Consider the following 12,512-nt stretch of genomic DNA (forward strand, 5'->3'; position numbering starts at 1 on the left):
ATAGACACTGATGACCCTGTTGCTGTACCCCAGTCAGCTGGATCCCTCTCTGACTCAGCCTCAACTCTTATCAGCACGTGTTCATTCTCTCAGTTCACGGCCAAAAACAAGTTCAACATTCCAGCTTCACGGCTGTCAACACGCCCAGCAGGCCCTGGAGGACCCAGACTGAAACAGGGCAGGAACTGGATCCACTGGTCTGGATCCACTGGTCTGGATCCAATGGCACCTGGTCAGGTAAAAATAATCTGGTTCCAGTCTGACACACATCTGACTTCAGCAGGTCTGTTTTATCCTCCCTCTCTTCTTCTGTTGACAACACGAGTCCAGCTTCCTCCCTCGTTCCCCTCTTCATCCCACCTTCCTCCTCATCTAAACCACACCCACTCTCCTCTTCATCCCATCCTCCACATCTAAACCACACCCACTCTCCTCTTCATCCCATCCATCTCATCTAAAGCACACCCACTCTCTTCATCCCATCCTCCTCATCTAAACCACACCCACTCTCCTCTCCATCCCATCCTCCACATCTAAACCACACCCACTTTTCATCCCATCCTCCTCATCTAAACCACACCCTAGGCTTGGGCGGTAATACGGTATACCACAGGTCTTAAAAATAGCAACGGTATCAGTTTCAATACTGTCATTAAAAAAATGCAATGCACTTATATAGGAGAGAGAGAGAGAGAGAGAGAGAGAGAGAGGGGAAAGATGGCGAGTCGTGCACCGAGTGACCTGGTCTCAAAGAAGAACACGACTTCTGCAGTTTGCCAGTATTTCGGGTTCCGACCTAATGAGAAGTAGAGCTTAGTTCGGGCCCAGAAAATCAAGCCCGACCCTACCCGAGCGCGTTCTGTCCGAACCCGGACCGACCCGACACATTAACTGTAATTAAGAGCCCGAGCCCGATTTCAACCCGACAATTATTTTTCATGCATGAGGCTGTTGTATGTGCATATCCGTGGGAAGCGGGGGTGCGGCTGCACCACTACACCACTACTCAGTCACAAAAACATACAAATCATTTTATAGGCTACGTTAGTGCCGCGATTAGGATATGACTGGACAAAGCCGACACGTATGTTATCGCCTTCTCCCACTACTCACTTGAAATGATCCCGTACCTCGGACTTTCCAACTTGCTCAACGTTAATTGTCCTGTTTTTAATTTATCCTTTATGTCTCCAAGTTCCATGTTGCACTTTAGCGTAACTCCTTTATTCTTTGATTTAGCTCCACAGAGCGGAACCGTTATGAATGATGCATGCACACTATGAGTAGCGTCTTTTTTTTTTACTTTGTGTAACTTTGTACACATTTCTAACCTAGACCTACTCTGCTAAACATATAACCAATAATATTTAATGTTTATGCCTAGCCTTCTCCTCAGATTAGGGGAGAAGGCTAGGCATAAATGCAATGATAGAAAAAAAAAAAAGAAAGAACGAACACAAACGCTTGTTTAAAGACCGGCCCAACCCAGCCCGAGGGTAGTGGTGGGAAATTTTGGGTCGGGCCGGGTTCATCCTCCTCATCTAAACCACACCCACTCTCCTCTTCATCCAATCCTCCTCATCTAAACCACACCCACTCTCTTCATCCCATCCTCCTCATCTAAACCACACCCACTCTCCTCTTCATCCCATCCTCCACATCTTAACCACACCCACTCTCCTCTTCATCCCATCCTCCACATCTAAACCACACCCACTCTCCTCTTCATCCCATCCTCCTCATCTAAACCACACCCACTCTCTTCATCCCATCCTCCTCATCTAAACCACACCCACTCTCTTCATCCCATCCTCCTCATCTAAACCACACCCACTCTCCTCTTCATCCCATCCTCCACATCTAAACCACACCCACTCTCCTCTTCATCCCATCCTCCTCATCTTAACCACACCCACTCTCCTCTTCATCCCATCCTCCACATCTTAACCACACCCACTCTCCTCTTCATCCCATCCTCCTCATCTAAACCACACCCACTCTCCTCTTCATCCCATCCTCCACATCTAAACCACACCCACTCTCCTCTTCATCCCATCCTCCTCATCTAAACCACACCCACTCTCTTCATCCCATCCTCCTCATCTAAACCACACCCACTCTCTTCATCCCATCCTCCTCATCTAAACCACACCCACTCTCCTCTTCATCCCATCCTCCACATCTAAACCACACCCACTCTCCTCTTCATCCCATCCTCCTCATCTTAACCACACCCACTCTCCTCTTCATCCCATCCTCCACATCTTAACCACACCCACTCTCCTCTTCATCCCATCCTCCACATCTTAACCACACCCACTCTCCTCTTCATCCCATCCTCCTCATCTAAACCACACCCACTCTCCTCTTCATCCCATCCTCCTCATCTAAACCACACCCACTCTCCTCTTCATCTTTGTCTGTCTGTCTCTACCTGTCTGTCTGTCTCTACCTGTCGCTCTCTGCTCCATTGATGGTCTTTGCTGGGGACCACAGGGAGTCCAGGACTTGATGTCACTTTGAGTCACTTTACTTCGTACGGAAATGGGCCCGCTGCACAAAACACCAGCTGAGAACTAGACTGGCAGTTTCCATCCACCCGGCCCCCACCTGGCCTCCACCCAGCCCGTGTGGTGCTGAATGTTCTGGATGTGACTCATCTCAGCAGCATTCACGCTCAACAACTGGCAGCCAAATGGGGAGCCGAGGCCAATATTAGCAGCAGGATCAGATGACACGGTGGAGCCCAAATAGCACAGATCAGGGGTCCAGAGTGGTGAGCCGCTATCTCTAACAGCATTTTATACAGTGTCATGAAAGAGATAGAATACAAACACACAATGTTAGAGACCAGAGCCCCTTCACACGTCATCATAAATCATAATAACTAACACTAGCAGCATCAAACTCTATTATACAGGGTACACCTTACCAAAGTCAAATTCAAGCACTTTCCAAGCATTTCCATGCTTTTCCAGCACCTTCCCGCTGTGATAAACTCCATATTTGTATCAATCCAATGGTCAGTATTCAGTCTACTTATTATGTCACTTGTTCATCACATTAAATGAGATGTTATTGTCCTCTAAACAACCAACATGATGTTTGGAGACAGCTTTTTACAGAAGGACCACAAATGAAAGGAAAACTAATTCCACTAACAGATCCACAGAAATATAATCACCAACTATTTTCATCATCTGTTCATCATCAAAAGTCATTTTTCATAAAGAAATGTCAGAAAATGCTGTTTTCAGTCCCTCAAATATGGAGATCTTCTTTTCTCTGTTCTATCATAGATGTCATCACATACAACACACATTTCAAGACCTTTATTCTACATCCAAACTTTTCACACCTTGAAAACACCACTAAAATTCAAGGGTTTTCAAGGATGTCCAGCACCCATGCCAACCCTGGAGGGGTGAGGAAGGGTGAGGAGGAGGCTCCCATGGGAGAATCTAAGAGGCCCTGCTGAATAATAACTTCATTATCCTCCACAGACCAGAGTCCTGCCATAAAAACACGTTTTAATTCTATTTAGCTTCAATTGTGACAACACAAACAGCCCCATTTATAACCAGGTCAGGGGTCAGAGGTCAGCTAGACTTCCCTTCAGACACATTTGGTAAATGGTACATGCTTATAAATGCTTAATTTCATTTAGTTGTTTGTCCATTTGTATCACTTTTATTTACACGTATAAGTATGTATATTTAGCACTTCTTAGCACCTATTGTAATTTCCTCCTTTTTTTGTTAATCTTCGTTAATGTTTTATATTTATTTATTTATTTATTTTCTCAGGTCCAATGTCAGGGAATGCTCTGCCTCATTTAAATAAAATAAAAAGTTCCTAAATGCTACAAAGAGAAGCTGATATGACCCTGAGTGAGCAGGTCAGGTGACCGTAATGACGGCGTACGATTGGCTGTAGAGGACGGTGGTATGGAGAGGCCAGACAAACCGGATCAACATGTCTGTGATGAATATTAAAGCACACTGCTGCCAAGTCCATGCTGTTTACACTCCGTTCAGTCAACACAACAACAACAACTAGCAACGCTAGCTTAGCACCTTTCCCCAATAGTATCACACCCAGACCACCAACTCCACTAACATCCAGGCCACTAACATGCAGACCACTAACATCCAGACCCCTAGCATCCAGACCCCTAACATCCAGACCACTACGGTCCTTCATCCAGTTAATAACCACCAAAATCTATAAAGCATTCCTGAAAAAAAGTCTTAAACAACGACGACTTCTGACAACCACAACGTTTTTAACCGTTCTAGTATCGGTGTGCGGAGCAACACTGGTTGCCATGGATACCTGCAGGTTTAGGTTGTAGCTGATGGAGTCTTTCAGGAAACTAATCCCACATTCAGGTTCTGCTGGTTTTCATGAATCCTCCGTGGGCTGCCTTTCTCTCCCTGGAGGGCTGTGATTCATCCACCAGACTGGCTGATGGAGAAACCAGTTCCTGGTGGGTGTGGAGGATCAGGGTGCAGCCAATAACCAATAAGAACGGGATCCTGTCATCACAATTCAGTAAACAGACATAAGATGTTCAGATCGTCCCAAAAGGCAGAGGTCACAACCTTTGTAGTAACCAATCATGGGCAGACGGTATATGGTAAGGGAGGAGTGACCTTTGACCCCCCCCATAAAGGGACCAGCTGTCCTAAAGATATCCAGACTGGGACCAGCTCTTAAAGCCTTTACACACATGTACAACCAGAGAGAAGTTGGGACAACTTCCCTGGGCTCATCGGGGGTCCACCATCACACCACCAAACCATCCAGACCAGCAAGTCCTAAAGCCAGCGTCAGTGCTGGTCTGGGTTGACGGCAACTTGAAGACATGTTTCAACAATGCAAAACCACATTGTGCACACATTACGGAGGCGTGGTGCTGGACCAGCAGACTCACTGAGAACCATCCAGAATTAGAATCCACGAGTCATCGGACCACGATCAAACTATTTACAACCAGCAGATCCACGAGAACGTCATCGGTTCTTAGTAGAACGTAGTGAGCAGCTCCCATGAGCCTTTGCTCCTCGCTGCTCTGTGACTCCGTTGTTGTTTTACTCGTGTGTCTGAGTGATCTGGAAACCTGCTGCAGCTTGTTTGAAGACGATCTGATCGACTGAAACATGCAGAGAATCCGGCTGTTTTTCCCTGAGGAGGACAGTGAATGCATCACGGTGGAAATGCATGGGAGGAAACACGAGGAGAGACGAGGATGTTAGAGATACTGGGACCCTGAACACAACCCTGGAACCTGAACCTAACCCTGGACCCTGATCCCAACCATGGACCCTGAACCTAACCCTGGAGCCTGAACCTAACCCTGGACCCTGAACCCAACCCTGGACCCTGAACCTAACCCTGGACCCTGAACCCTGAACCTAACCCTTGAACCTGAACCTAAACATGGACCCTGAACCTAAATATGGACCCTGAACTTAACCCTGGACCCTGAACCTAAACATGGACCCTGAACCCAACCCTGGACCCTGAACCCAACCCTAGACCCTGAACCTAACCCTGGACCCTGAACCTAAACATGGACTCTGAGATGGGCAAATCTGAGTTTCTGGTTCCAGAGCAGCTGTTCTGAATTAGAGTTGCATACCTGTCGACTCTACAAAGCCATCATCAATGGAGCTCCGATACTACGAGTCACCATGGCAACCGGGATATGTTGATATTATTACTATATATAAAAGAAAGTGTAAAACAAGTGGACAGAAGATTAAATTAAATCAGAAAATGAACAGTAATAAATCCTGCTGTGTGTTTATGATCACTGAAGTAGGTCAGAGATCAGTCCAGGAGGATCCGGGAGGATCCGGGGGGGGGGGACTTCTAGGACTCTGTGAAACCAGTTTGTGATTGATCGAGAACGTTATCCACCACAGACTCCATGATGGGAACATTCCTGGTCTACGTGTCCAAACAGCCCTGAAGTTCCCGTCTTAACACGCCTCGGCTCCCAGGCTCTTATCTCCGTAGACCTGTTTCCCCCTCAGAGACCGAGAACAGGGTCTGAGGGGTGTGGGTATGTTGCTGCAGGTATGGGTGAGGAGGGACGATGTGGTCCGGTCTCATAACCAGATCCAGACTTACAATGATCCATTTCTCTTCTGTCTCCATGATCAGCAGGGAAACAGCTCAAATCCAAGGTCCTCAAGGTTCTCCTGGAGCTATGATAGTAGGTCTACGATAGTAGCTCACATTAGTCCAGAGACCAGACCAGACTATGTGGAGAAACCAGAGACTGTCTGTGGTCCCCCAGAAGTCTAGAGAGTAGCTCAGATTAATCCAGAGACCAGACCAGACTATGTGGAGAACCAGAGACTGTCTGTGGTCCCCCAGAGTTCTAGAGAGTAGCTCAGATTAATCCAGAGACCAGACCAGACTATGTGGAAAACCAGAGACTGTCTGTGGTCCAAACAACAAGGTCTCTGCTGTATTTATGTCTAGACGACCTTATTTGGAGTTAATGTCTGAGACATCACAGATCTCCTATGACCAAAGACCATCATCAATGTGATCATCAATTCACAGAAACTTTAAATCAACTCTAGCACGTTTTTGTTCAAAACGATAATCAATAAGTTGGGCTGCAGTCCCGGATCCCTGACACCACGTCCCAAAATAAAAACTGTAACCATGACAACGTGGAGGCTGGTTTGGCGTGTTCAGCTACAAACAGTGAAAACAACAACGTGTTTCTACTTTACCACCACACTCTGGAAGTTTCCCTGTGAGCTCCACAACCAGGGACCTGGTCCGGATCAATATTTAATTAAAGGGATAGTTCGGAATTTTGGACATAAGACCTATTTTCCAAGTGAGCCGGTGTGTTCGAGACGTCTGGAGACGTTTTCAAGAAATTTCATTCAGTTCTTCTAGTTGCCGAGTTCGCTTATCCTATGGCTAGCGCAAGTCAATGGTTCTTAGATAGACATGCATTAAAAACAGTCTTGCCCACTCCACAGTGCACCGAGGCAAATCAATTAAAACACTAGAGTGTCGATGTACATATCTGTGTTGATAGAATAATATTTGAAACAAAACTAACCTTGCATCGCATGAATCATCAATTTTTTGAGGAACTAGTTTCTCAGCAGCAACGGAACTTTACTTTGCTCCGTCGGACTCAAAACTCTAAGACGCGCCGCCCGAAATACTGCCCGTAAATAGGCAATCGAACTGGGCCAAACTGTCGGGATTTATACCCCCAAGGCTGTCTGAAAAGCCCTCGGAGCTCACTCAAACACCGGGCAGCACACGGCCACGCAAAGCCACAATTACGCACAGCGAACCCGGACCACTGCTCCGTCCGGAGAACCGTAAACCCTCGGACGTATTGCGGGGATTCCCTCCGGTAAATAGACACATGAACACTGCCGAATAGTCGGGCCTCGTGCCCTCAGAGCTGGGTGAAAAGCCCTTGGACCGCAGACCAACACCGGGCAGCGGGCGGCTCCGCGAATCAAAACATGCGGACTCTCTGTCGGACTCAAAACTCTAAGATGCGCCGCCCGAAATACTGCCCGTAAATAGGCAATCGAACCAGGACGAATTGTCGGGCCTCATGCCCTCAGAACTGGGTGAAAAGCGCTTGGACCTCATGCAAACACCGGGCAGCCCACGGCCACGCGAACCCACAATTACACACCGCAAACCCGGACCTCTGCTCCATCCGTAGACCCGTAAACCCTCGGACGCGTTGCGGGGGATCCCCTCCTGGCACCACCAGTCTCCGTTTGTTCGGTCCCGGTTCTCAGCTCCAGCTGGGACTATCTCGGTCTCCACAGACGCTCGTTCACATTCTGCCCTTTGAGCATCCCTCTCGCGCAATTCTTCCTCTGTATATTCAGGCTCGTACAGGTACGGTTGGGTTTGGGTGGAAAAAAACTCCTCATCAGAGTCTTCAAAAGTTTCAGTATATTCTCCAAAAGTGTGAAACTAGCACTGCAGGCTACTCTGCGTCTGTAGCAATGACAGCAAGTAAACAAACTATTATAGAACCGCTAACTTATAAATGCTAGGTGATATCACTCCGCCGCTGCCATAGCCTACTAGGAAGTATGACACGCTGCTGCTGCTGCTGCTGCTGCTGCTGCTGCTGCTGAGACATAAATCCTTAAAAATGCAAGGTTGGTTTTATTTCAAACATTCTATCAACACATATGTACATCGATAGTCTGCCGTTACAATGGATTTGCCCCGGGTGCACTGTGGAGTGGGCAAGACTGTTTTTAATGCCTGTCTAGCTAAGAACGATTGACTTGCGCTAGCCATAGCACAAGCGAACTCGGCAACTAGAAGAACTGAATGAAATTTCTTGAAAATGTCTCCAGACGTCTCGAACACACCGGCTGAGTTGGAAAATAGGTCTTATGTCCAAAATTCTGAACTATCCCTTTAAGTTACAGAACGTCAAGTCCTCATAATCCTAAAAAACATGAGGATTAATCAACCAATGGCTGCAGCTCTACTCAGTATTATAAACTACACTGTCAACATAAAACAATGTTCCAGTCGTTATGCTATATTATCTAATACAATATAACATTATAGTGTTGTCACGATACCGTTACCGGTACCGGTACCAACATGTATTTCGGTACTTTTCGGTACTTTTCGATACTTTTTCAAATAAAAAGTGACCGCAAAAAATGTCATTACTGACTTTATTTTTATAGAAAATCTTAGAACAATAACATATTAATCAGCAAATAAAATAAAATACCACAAAGACAAGCTTTTCTAATGCACACAATTTAAAAAATGTTAAAATATAAATACAATAATATAATATAAAATATAATAATATAAATAAACCAGCTCTTTTTTTTTTTTCTTCCAGAGCTACATTTTGTTAAGAGTGAAGGGGGGTGGTGCTTGCTTTTAGCACTGAATGTGGCTTTTTTTCCTGAGTAAATGACCTGTCGTTCCCTGATCTCAGTGTGCAGGTCTGGGGGCTTGTCCTTTAAGTGTTTGGCTAAGTCGGAGGTGTTTCCGCCGTTAGCCATGCATGTTTTAAACACCGTTCACACAGTGGCGCATCTGCGTTAACTGCCTCGCTTTGCGCATTTGTTTTAAGCTAAAGTACTGCCATATCGCACTTTGCGGCGCTGGTTTGTCCGCAAGTTGCGGCGTGGTGACGGTTGCAGCAGCCAGTCTCCTCTCCGTGCTTCTCTCGCTCGCGCTCTCTCTCTCTGTCTCTCGCGCTCTCTCTCTCTCTGTCTCTCGCGCTCGCTCGCGCTCTCTCCAAGCTTTCCTCCTGCTCCGTTTGTTGCTCCAGTCCACGCTGCTCGCTAACTAGCTAGCTGTTTCGTCCGGCTTGCTTGTTTTTTCCTTTTTATCTCCCCAAGCTGCGGCTCGCTCCTCGTCCTCTCAGCTGTAGTTACAACGCGGTGACGTCACGTGGCGAGTTCGCCGCGCTGTTGCGGGCGCTGTAAGTACCGGTCCCGTCCAAATGCAATATAGTACCGTTTTAAATGCCTCAGTACCCCGGTACCAAATTAGTACCGGTATACCGTGTAACCCTATAACATTATAATATATATATATATATATATATATATATATATATATATATATATATTAGGGCCGGGACTTTAATTAAGATTAATTAATTACACAAACATTAACGCGTAATTTTTTTTTACGCATTTTAATCGCACTTCTTTTTGCACCGCAGAACGTTTCTCACTGGATGAGTTTCAGGCAGACCGATTACGCCTGGTTCACACCGGCCGCTGAAGCGCCGCGAATAGGCGCGTAGCGGAGCCCGCTTCCTTTCGGCGCCCCTGTTAAGCGATAGTGTAGTTCACACCAGACGCGGAGCGCCGCGAATAGGCGCGGCCATCCCGCACCGTGAAGGGATCGTTTCGGCATCTCCTCCATTGTTTTGCGCGTGCCGCGAGCGATTGTGTCAATTCTGGCAGGAAATCACACAAAGAAACACGAGACAATCCAGTCAATTTTCAAAATAAAAGCAATTTTCAAAATAAAATATGGTGATTGACAAATGTGATATTTGTGTATTCAGTGTTTCCCCTAGAATTTTTTTCAGGCCCGGTGGTACCCGCCGAAAAAACCCTAAACAGACGAGACGTGTGGGATGGTGTATTGGTGCAGTTGGATGAAGTCAGGTGGCACAGCAAGCAGTCTGCAATTCTGCAATTATTATATTTGCATTCAACATTTTTGTTCAACCAGAGTGTATTCAAGGTTTTCAAGGATTCAAGGGGAGAGTGACTTATTAAGGTGCCGGTTGATGGAAATGATCCAAAATTAGGGGCCGGAAAAATATGTCTGGAAAATGAGGAGCATCACATTAATAGCTACAGATACTGTAAAACACTATAACGACATATGAGTGCATATATTGTCTTATTTTATCAAGTAAAATATAAGTTATAGGTTTACTCAACAGCCTGATAGTTCATAGAAATTCAGGTAGAAATAGGTTAACTCAGAGTTCCACAGCTTATCAAAAACAATCCTTATTTTATTAACATAGGCTGCCTAAGGGCGCGATCAGTAGCGTGCCTCGGCACGATTGCCCCCCACAGGTGGTCCCCCGCGGCTTTGCATTCACACTGCTCCAGCCCAAACGGGCTTTGGCCCGTTAGCCGGTTGTACAAACGTCATCACGTCCTAATACTACACACGCATGGCTTGATGTTGTTTTGAAGGAGCGCCGTCTCTGCATATATTTATATTAAACACTCGACCTGCATCAGCGAATGTGCGCACGAGCGGATCTGTGCGAGCACGCAGCGCGAGGAAAGCGGATTTTGGACGGAGACACAGCGGCATTTTTCTTATCAATGCACCGGTCCGGTTCCGGTACCGGTCCGGTTCCGCTCACACCACGAGTCTAAAGAGTGCAACAGCTTATCAAAATACAGTGTCAACGTTCCGTGTTTTCAAAGTAGAAAGCGACATCGTGGTGGTTTAACGAGGCGGAACGGCATCAGAACAATATCAAGCGTGTAAAGTACACGAAGAAGAACGTAGCGGGAGCACATCTTGCGGAGCAAGTCTACTGTGCTGCGCGGAGGCGCTCCTAATGTAAATGATTATTGATTTATGAATTAATTGATAGGTGGCTTATTTTTGGCGTATTGATTTTTTTTTTGGGTTAGGGTTAACCTGGCGACCCGCCAGGCCTGTACAATGGTAGGGGAAACACTGTGGATCGAAACTTGCACTGGGAAACAGGAAGAGAAAATACATTTAATAAATGTGAAGAGTAGATAAACAAATATGTGTATTTCAACTGTATATCTACACTGTCTACTACCATACACACTCTCTCTGTCTGTGTGTGTGTGTGTCTCTCTCTCTCTCTCTCTCTCTCTCTCTCTCTCTGAACAGATAAATAAAAGTGTACAAACTTCTTGGTTACAGAAACATGGCATATTTATTTTATGAGGCTATGATAAAAAAAAAAATATCTCTGAATGAACAACAGCTGAGCAGAAGCGCTTGTCGACCATCGCGGAGAAATACGCGTCTGGTCTGAACAGGGGGGCAGGGGGGGTCCCTTTGTGTGTGTGTGTGTCTGTTTGGGGGGGGCCCAGGGCGTCATGAAACCTAACCTAAAAACCTAACCTAACCTAAACCTAACACTGGCTACACTTAATGGCAAAAATTGCACTGGTCTGTTGGACTTAGTTGAACAAAAATAAACAATATTAGCTTATGTAATCAGTCATTATTCAATGGTATACTAAAAATCCATGTGAAAAATGACTTCTCACTGTTCTCAGGTCAAATATTTATATGCGATTAAAATGTGATTAATTTTGATGAATTAATTACAAAGCCTCTAATTAATTAGATAATTTTTTTTAATCGAGTCCCGGCCCTAATATATATATATATATAAAATATAACATGATATAATATATATAATATAACATTATATAATATAACATAATACCTATCCATAATACCGGGACAAAGGTGTGACATGGAGATCAGTCTGCTGCTTCCTGTCCACCCCGTCACTGTGTACAATCACACACCGTCTCCACGGTAACAACAGCAGCTCCATCACTGCTCAGGTAGGTAGGTGTGTGTGTGTGAGAGAGACTCATTGACAGAACCAACAGACTCAGGTCTCTTCATATTTTACCAATGGCTTGCTTACTGTAGTACTGTAATACCGTAGTACTGTAATACTGTAGTAATGTAGTACTGTAATACTGTACTACTGTAGTACTATATAACTGCAGTATGATTTCCAGAGTTTGTGCTGTTTATCATATATATTATTTATATATATATATTTAGTACAGTATATATATATATATATATCACACACACACACACACCAAACTCCCCCCCCTCAGGACAAACATTTGAAGTATACACCTTGGGAGAAACCTTACACCCCTGCAGTCCCCTCCCCCTCCCAACCAAACCCCAACACTCACACACCATGTAGCACATGTAGAGTGTGTGTGTGTTTG

At 45.6% G+C, this 12,512-nt stretch overlaps 1 protein-coding gene across 4 annotated transcripts in view; it reads right to left on the reverse strand.

Annotated features, from left to right (window-relative positions):
- plekhg4 (pleckstrin homology domain containing, family G (with RhoGef domain) member 4) overlaps positions 1 to 12,512 on the reverse strand; it is a 45,552-nt gene that overhangs the window by 32,892 nt on the left and 148 nt on the right. The window lies entirely within an intron of this gene.

The sequence above is a fragment of the Eutrigla gurnardus genome (assembly GCF_963514095.1).
Source record: "Eutrigla gurnardus genome assembly, chromosome: 1".
NCBI lineage: Eukaryota > Metazoa > Chordata > Actinopteri > Perciformes > Triglidae > Eutrigla > Eutrigla gurnardus.